Here is a 6,875-nt window from a genome sequence, read left to right as displayed (position 1 = left end):
CTCTACTCAAATTTTATTAAATTATTTTTCTTTAAATAGTATTATCATAATAGCATTGAGAATCTTTATATGATAAATATTAGGTAATAATTCTTGAATATTTAAAGCAACTTAGTGTTATTAACTATTTTAAACTTCACAAGACTTTTACAGTAATTATTACTGTTATTACCATTTTATAGAAGAAGAAACAGACAGAGATGTTAAATAACTTACTGTTAACCTCTATCTGCTAGAAAAACATCTTTAATATTACAAATAAGTTAATAACAATTAGAAATTACTAATGATTTTAGAAATTAATTAAACAAAAAATTAAATAATGGTGATTTCCTCTAAGCTTTTATAGTCTAATCCATTATGCTTATCTGGTCAGTGAAAAGATAAGATCCCTACACACACAAAAAATAGTAAAGTCATTTTTAAAATGGCATTAAGCCAGAGAGCAAATTATATTTTAAATTCTGAACTATTGTAGCACTGTTTGATAATAACATTAGGAACAAAGGGTTAAAAATGAGGTGTTGAAAGACTTCCAATCCAGTCGTTTGGAAATTAGTTCAATTATATCCCCTTACTCTTACAGATAAATATTAATTACAATTGAGCGAAGTGGAGGGGACACGACTTCACCATGGGTAGTTCCAAGCTCATATAGTCACAACCGTTTTCAACTCTACATCAGGGATTCTCCAATGTTTTATGCTATAAAATATTTTAGAATATAATTTATTTTGGAAAATATGCATGCATATGTAAAAGCACATATTTATAAAAATTCCAGAGACCTCACATATTTTATGAAGACCATATGCTTTTGATTCTCATGAGTTCCTTCCCTTAAGCTTTTGAACAAAATATCTTATTTTTATTTATTTGCCTCTTTAATTGTTGAAGGCATTTATTTTATGTTTTGCAGTTATTCATTTCAATTCAATGTATTAATAAAACATAATATACCTGTCACTGTTAATTAATGGCATACTAAATTAAAATGAAATAAGAGGACAAGGACCTATGTTGAGTCGATCAGAGACTTGTGGGAAAGAGAAGTAAAAAGTTCTCATAGCTAACTCTCTTCATGACTAGCCCAGCTCTCCTAGAATCCGTTCACCAGTTATGTAAATTCAACCCCCAATGGGTTTGGGTGTTGCTACTAAGAGCATACACTTTTTTGGAAAAATTGCTGTTAAATGAATCAGGCCACATACCATGAGGCACCTGTAACTTATCTTCTTCTGTCTTCTTTCGACTGGGTGGTCAATAACCAATAGGTAACAAGTTTAGGAAATGAAAACTCAGCTCTCTTGGAAGAAATAATAAATCAGAATAAATTCTACAGTTCCGTGTACGATCCAGAGCTCTTATGGGTTAAGGCTGAGTCTAGACCTTACCTAAACTCACATCCTTGCCATCCTTGCTTATTTTCTTACCCTTTCCTATTATGTTGTCCCCACTCCTATAGAGGTTTCTCTCTGGCATGCATTTTCTTAATAAATCCTTGATACAATCCAAGAAACCTAACTTACTATGGTTCCAATGGTTGGAAATAAATACTACTACTACTACTACTACTGGGTAACTAAATTAAAGTGACTACTTCCTATGTGTCAGGCATTCTTCTAAGCATTTTGGATAATTAAAGTTCTTCAAGTTCAAAACATATATTCTGATAATAATAATTTAATTATAATAATTATTAATTATTGAGCCTCTCAAGTTATTCAATAGATAGGATTCAATCAACTAATGAATCAACTGTCTCTGGCTCAAAATTGTAAGTACACTGTGGTTCACCTTGCCTGCTGCTTAGACAGAGCCTATTTATCAAGACAAAGGACTTGTAATAGAGAAAGGGTCATTCATGCAGAGGAGGCTTGCGGGAGACCAGAATTTTATTACCACTCAAATCAGCCTCCTAGAGCATTCAGAGTTTTTAAGGACAACTTAATGGGTGAGGAAAAGCCAGTGAGCCAGGAGTGCTGATTGGTCAGGTAGGAGATGACATCACAGTAAATTGAAGCTGTCCTCTCGTGCTGAGTCAGTTTCTGACTGGTGGCCACAAAATCAGATGGGCCAGTTTATCAATTTGGGTGGTGCCAGCTAATTCATCAAGTGCGGGGTCTGCAAAATATCTTAAGCACTGATCTTAGGAGCAGTTTAGAGAGGGTCAAAATCATCTAGCCTCCCCCCCCCGGCTGCATGACTCCTAAACGACAATTTCTAATTGTGTGGTCAATTTGTTAGTCCTACAAAGGCAGTCTAGTTTCCAGGAAAGAAGGAGGTTTGTTTGGGAAAGGGTTGTTATCATCTTCGTTTTAAACTATAAACTCAGTTCCTCCCAAAGTTAGTTAGGCCTGCACCCAGGAATGAACAAGAATAGCTTGGACGTTAGCAGCAAGATGGAGTCAGTTAGGTGAGATCTCTTTCACTGTCTCAGTCATAATTTTGCAAAGAAAGTTTCAAAAGTTCTTCAGGAAAATCAAGGCAAAGTAAAAAGTTATGCGTTTTTTGTTTGTTTGTTTTCGTGCTTTTGTTTTGTTTTGTTTTGTTTTCTGTTTTCTTTCTACAAGTAACTCGGAAATGGAAATATCACAGTAAAGGGACATTTTTGGAAACTCAACGAAGTTAAATTATACACTAAGATTGTCTTATGAATTATTTCAGTTTAATTAAATTTATTTTTTAATGTTGGGTTTCTAGAAATGTTACCATAACAAACAAAATAAATTTTTATTTAATAATCTTAGTTACTTAAACAAACATGTTGTTTAAGGAAAAATCTATCTATTATATATCATTAAGTAAAGTAAGTATGTCACAGCATCCAACAAAATGACTAGCATGGAATGGGCTCTGCAGAAGCACTGGTCAAGTAAATTTGACTTCTGGGCACAGAGCCTAGAAAGAAGAAAATCAACCTAATGAAGACTTCCTGAAAAGAGTTGTGTTTTCAGTAGAAACGATCTATAGGTTCAAGAATTTAGTTTGAGTATATATAAATTTATTGGGAGAATTTATAAAAAGAAAACAGAAAAGTAATACAAAATAATAAATTCATTTAAGTGCACTTAAGAAAAATAGTAATTCTTCATATTAAAACCAAAAATAATAGTGGTAATATAGATTCAACTAAAAAATTATAACGGAACTATTTTATTTACGTGATGAAAATTCTGCTTAATGACAGAGCAGGAGCATCGCCATCTTGGGCAAGCCCCTCATTCTGAAGTTCACCTTAATAAAAAACTGACTAAAGCCAAAGGGCATCAGCCTAATGGCTAGGGTCAGCATGACCATAAATCACAAATAACATCTCCAACCAGAAACATTCCAAACTCCTCCCTGACCAGAGACATGCGAGCCCTGAAATAACCCCCTCCACCAGAAAGATGCCAGTCTCGAGATAATCCTCCTGTGGCCGGAAAGATGCCTGCCCCAAGATGAACTCCCTCCTCCCAGAGAGATTCCAACTCCTCCATAAATCTTCTCCCTCAAACAGGAACATTCCAAGCTTCTGATAAGCCTCCTTACCCTAAAACCATTACATACTCTTAGTCTGTAAGAGAAAGCTCTCCTGACCAAAATCAGCCAGGAGCTCCTCTGAGGTTTTAGCTAAAGAAAACCTGTCTTTAACGGTCAGCCAAGTTTCGTGTTTCTTTCCTCTTTCTTTAACTCTTACACTTAAAATATTAACTACTGAAAAGCATACATATATATTTAATTAGAATACTTTGATTATATATTTAAAATTAGTTCTCAATATCATCTATGTATAAACATATAAAGTGCAGGAATATCTACGTAAATATATTTCATCATAAAGGTTTAGGTGTATATGGGTTTTTAATTGGTGGTGGTAGTTTTACACAGTTTCACTCCAGGGCTGTAGTAAATACTCAAACGTGGCATTATTCTCAATGTCCTACGCAATAATTACACTTAATCTTATGTTTACATTTGGCCTAAAATTTAGGTAATGAGAGTTAATGAAGTGAGCAGAGAAAAATAAATAATTTAGAGTATAGAAAGTATACTCTGATTTGAAAGTATAGAAAATTTTCAATTAATCTCCCTTCAGAAAAATAAGCACAGGCCGGGCGCGGTGGCTCAAGCCTGTAATCCCAGCACTTTGGGAGGCCGAGACGGGCGGATCACGAGGTCAGGAGATCGAGACCATCCTGGCTAACACGGTGAAACCCCGTCTCTACTAAAAAAAAATACAAAAAGCTAGCCGGGCGAGGTGGTGCTTCAGAGGCAACACTGGAGGCAGGAAATGGCGTAAACTCCGGGGCGGCGAGCGTGCGTGAGCTGAGATCCGGCCACTGGGCACCACTCGCAGCCGCGGGCCGAGCAGAGCGAGACTATCGCGTCTCAAAAAAAAAGGGAGAGAAAGAAAAAAAAAGAAAAAAAAAGAAAAATAAGCACAAGGAGAAACTATGAAATTCAATAAAATTGTATGACTGTCACATTCTTAAGCCAAAAGTATCCATTGGTACTCTTTTAAATGCAGCACAGGCAATCAATTTTTTTAGCACAATGAAAAGACCAATTTCTGCCATCGGATAAAAAGGGCTCTGCAGACAGGGAATATACAAAAGTTCTCTCACTACCACCTTCAATCACAAAGGAAGCGGAAAAAAAGAGAGAAAAAAAAAAAAAAAAAAAACTTAAGGAACCTATCATAAGTATACCTAAAAAGATCCAGAAATAAGGGAGGCAGGAGCTCCTGAAGGGTAGTAATAGTTTTGTATTTAAAATGAGAGTACGATCTTTTCATTCCATTTTTATGGTAGATGAAGGAAGTCTAGAATGAAACGAGCAACTCAGCTCTGTAGGCAACAAAAGGGCATATCTTTAGAACACTGACTTGATATTCTCTGGGAAGGTGCAAGGCAGTGAAAATATGTCAGTAGAGGAAGCAAAATAGGTGCTGATAGAATATTATTGAAATAAAAGTCACAAATGAGTTTAAGATGTATAATCAGCTAATTCAAACGAAAGAAAATAAAGTTAAGGGATGAAATGTTTACATTTAGTATAAGTCAAATGCTGAAAAAGGAAACACACTAGGCAAGAAGTTCTTATGTTCTTAAAACCATATGTTACAAGTAGATAAAATATGAAGTACATTTTTCTGCTTGAATTTACCTTATCCATTTTGATTTTCATCATTTTATGAGTCATTTCAATACTGAAGCTCTGAAACTGCATGGTCACTGACTCAGAATTTTATACTGATTTGGTGTCATTTGAAGGTGCATTTAGGCTATCAGACAGACTTTCCAAATTGTAGCAAAGTATCTGTATTCAGAAACTTAGTATTACTCATAGTTCGTTTATCTTCTTTTTCAATAAATGATCAATATTTAATTTATTTTCTTACTACTCATTTCTGTAAACTGCTTAATATATGCCCTGTGCAACAAAAAAGGAAATTCTACATTTTCTCACTACAATTATCACTTCGTAATATGCTTTCTTTAATTGCATTTTGTTTTCTTATGTGCTAAATAAAATAACAAACCTATTATACATAATAGAATACACACTTTTCCAATTTACTTTGTATGAAATGTATCTCATTTAAAAAACTGCTGTATAAGTTATTCAGGACTTGGCATTTTAATATTTGAGCAATTTCCTGAGAAAGTAGATACATCAAATTATTCTTATGCAGGTATTTAATCTTGTTATTATTGTAAAAAGTCAATTACTGTGTCTTTTGTGTTTAGGGTCATCTATTAATTAGAACTTGAGAAAACTGTCCCCCGGTTAGTGTATTTCTGTTGGTTTTTATGTAGAAGTGTTATCTTTATATCCTCAGTAGGATGTTTCAAGACATCAGCCATTCTCTACAGTAAAGGAATCTTTGCTGTCACACTGGCCCTCTGCTCTCATGATAAGGCAGAGGGTCTAACTGGCCTGATTAACACAAGTCATCTGCAAACAGAAAAGCTGAAAGAGCACACTGTAACACATGCCCATTTGGGTTTTGGGAGTCATAGACACCCACCCCTAGATGCTGCTTTGGGGCCAGAGCCCCAAAGTGCTCCCCATGGCTTCTGTACCTGTCTGTCTGCATGCTGTCCCTAAGGGTTCAAGCAGCTGGGCAGCTGAAGGAGTGAGCCACAGCCCTGTGGTTTCTTCTTGAGAGGGGGATAAGGAAACTCTCCTGTTTCAGTAGCATGCTCCCTTAGATTGATATCTGTAGGGAAAAATATTTGTTAATGTCTATAGTAATAACAAAATAACCTTTGAAAAGCAAAAGTTTAGAAATCATTGATTCTATGTTTATTTCTCTAAAATAATTTAAAAGTTATTTTAATTCACTAAATATTTCATGTTTATAATGCTAAGTGTCACATAAGGAATAGTCTATTTTGTACATAGTAGAATTTATGTTTTATTAGCATTGCAATTATTATATAATTTGTTAAAAAAAAGCATGTGACCAGAAATTTAGGTGCAATGAGCTAAATTTTAAGACATCAAATTTTAGACAACACTAAGATAATACTATAGTCTTTAACAGCTACATACATAGTCCAATATTTGTAATTGTACTTTCTACACAACATAGTAACTGATAACAGTGTAGATAGTAATCTTTTAGGAATTGTTAATACAGTATATATTTTATGTTTAAAAAATGATATAAATTTAAATAAAATGAAGATCTATTTGACTTTATGTTAAACCTTCATTTTTCTAAAATAGAGTCATCGAAAAGGACACATGTAGGTACACATTGTCAAGTTTTCAGTGATTTACCATGATCTCCATATGGATAGCTGTCCATCTTACATATTTGTGCCTAACTCAGATTTTGGAATATTTTATGCCAAGGAAATTAGCCACTAGTATCTCCTAAA

This window comes from Rhinopithecus bieti, unplaced genomic scaffold (assembly GCF_001698545.2).
Source record: "Rhinopithecus bieti isolate Rb0 unplaced genomic scaffold, ASM169854v2 scaffold_2467, whole genome shotgun sequence".
Classification (NCBI taxonomy): domain Eukaryota; kingdom Metazoa; phylum Chordata; class Mammalia; order Primates; family Cercopithecidae; genus Rhinopithecus; species Rhinopithecus bieti.
Note: the sequence above shows the minus strand (reverse complement) of the source record.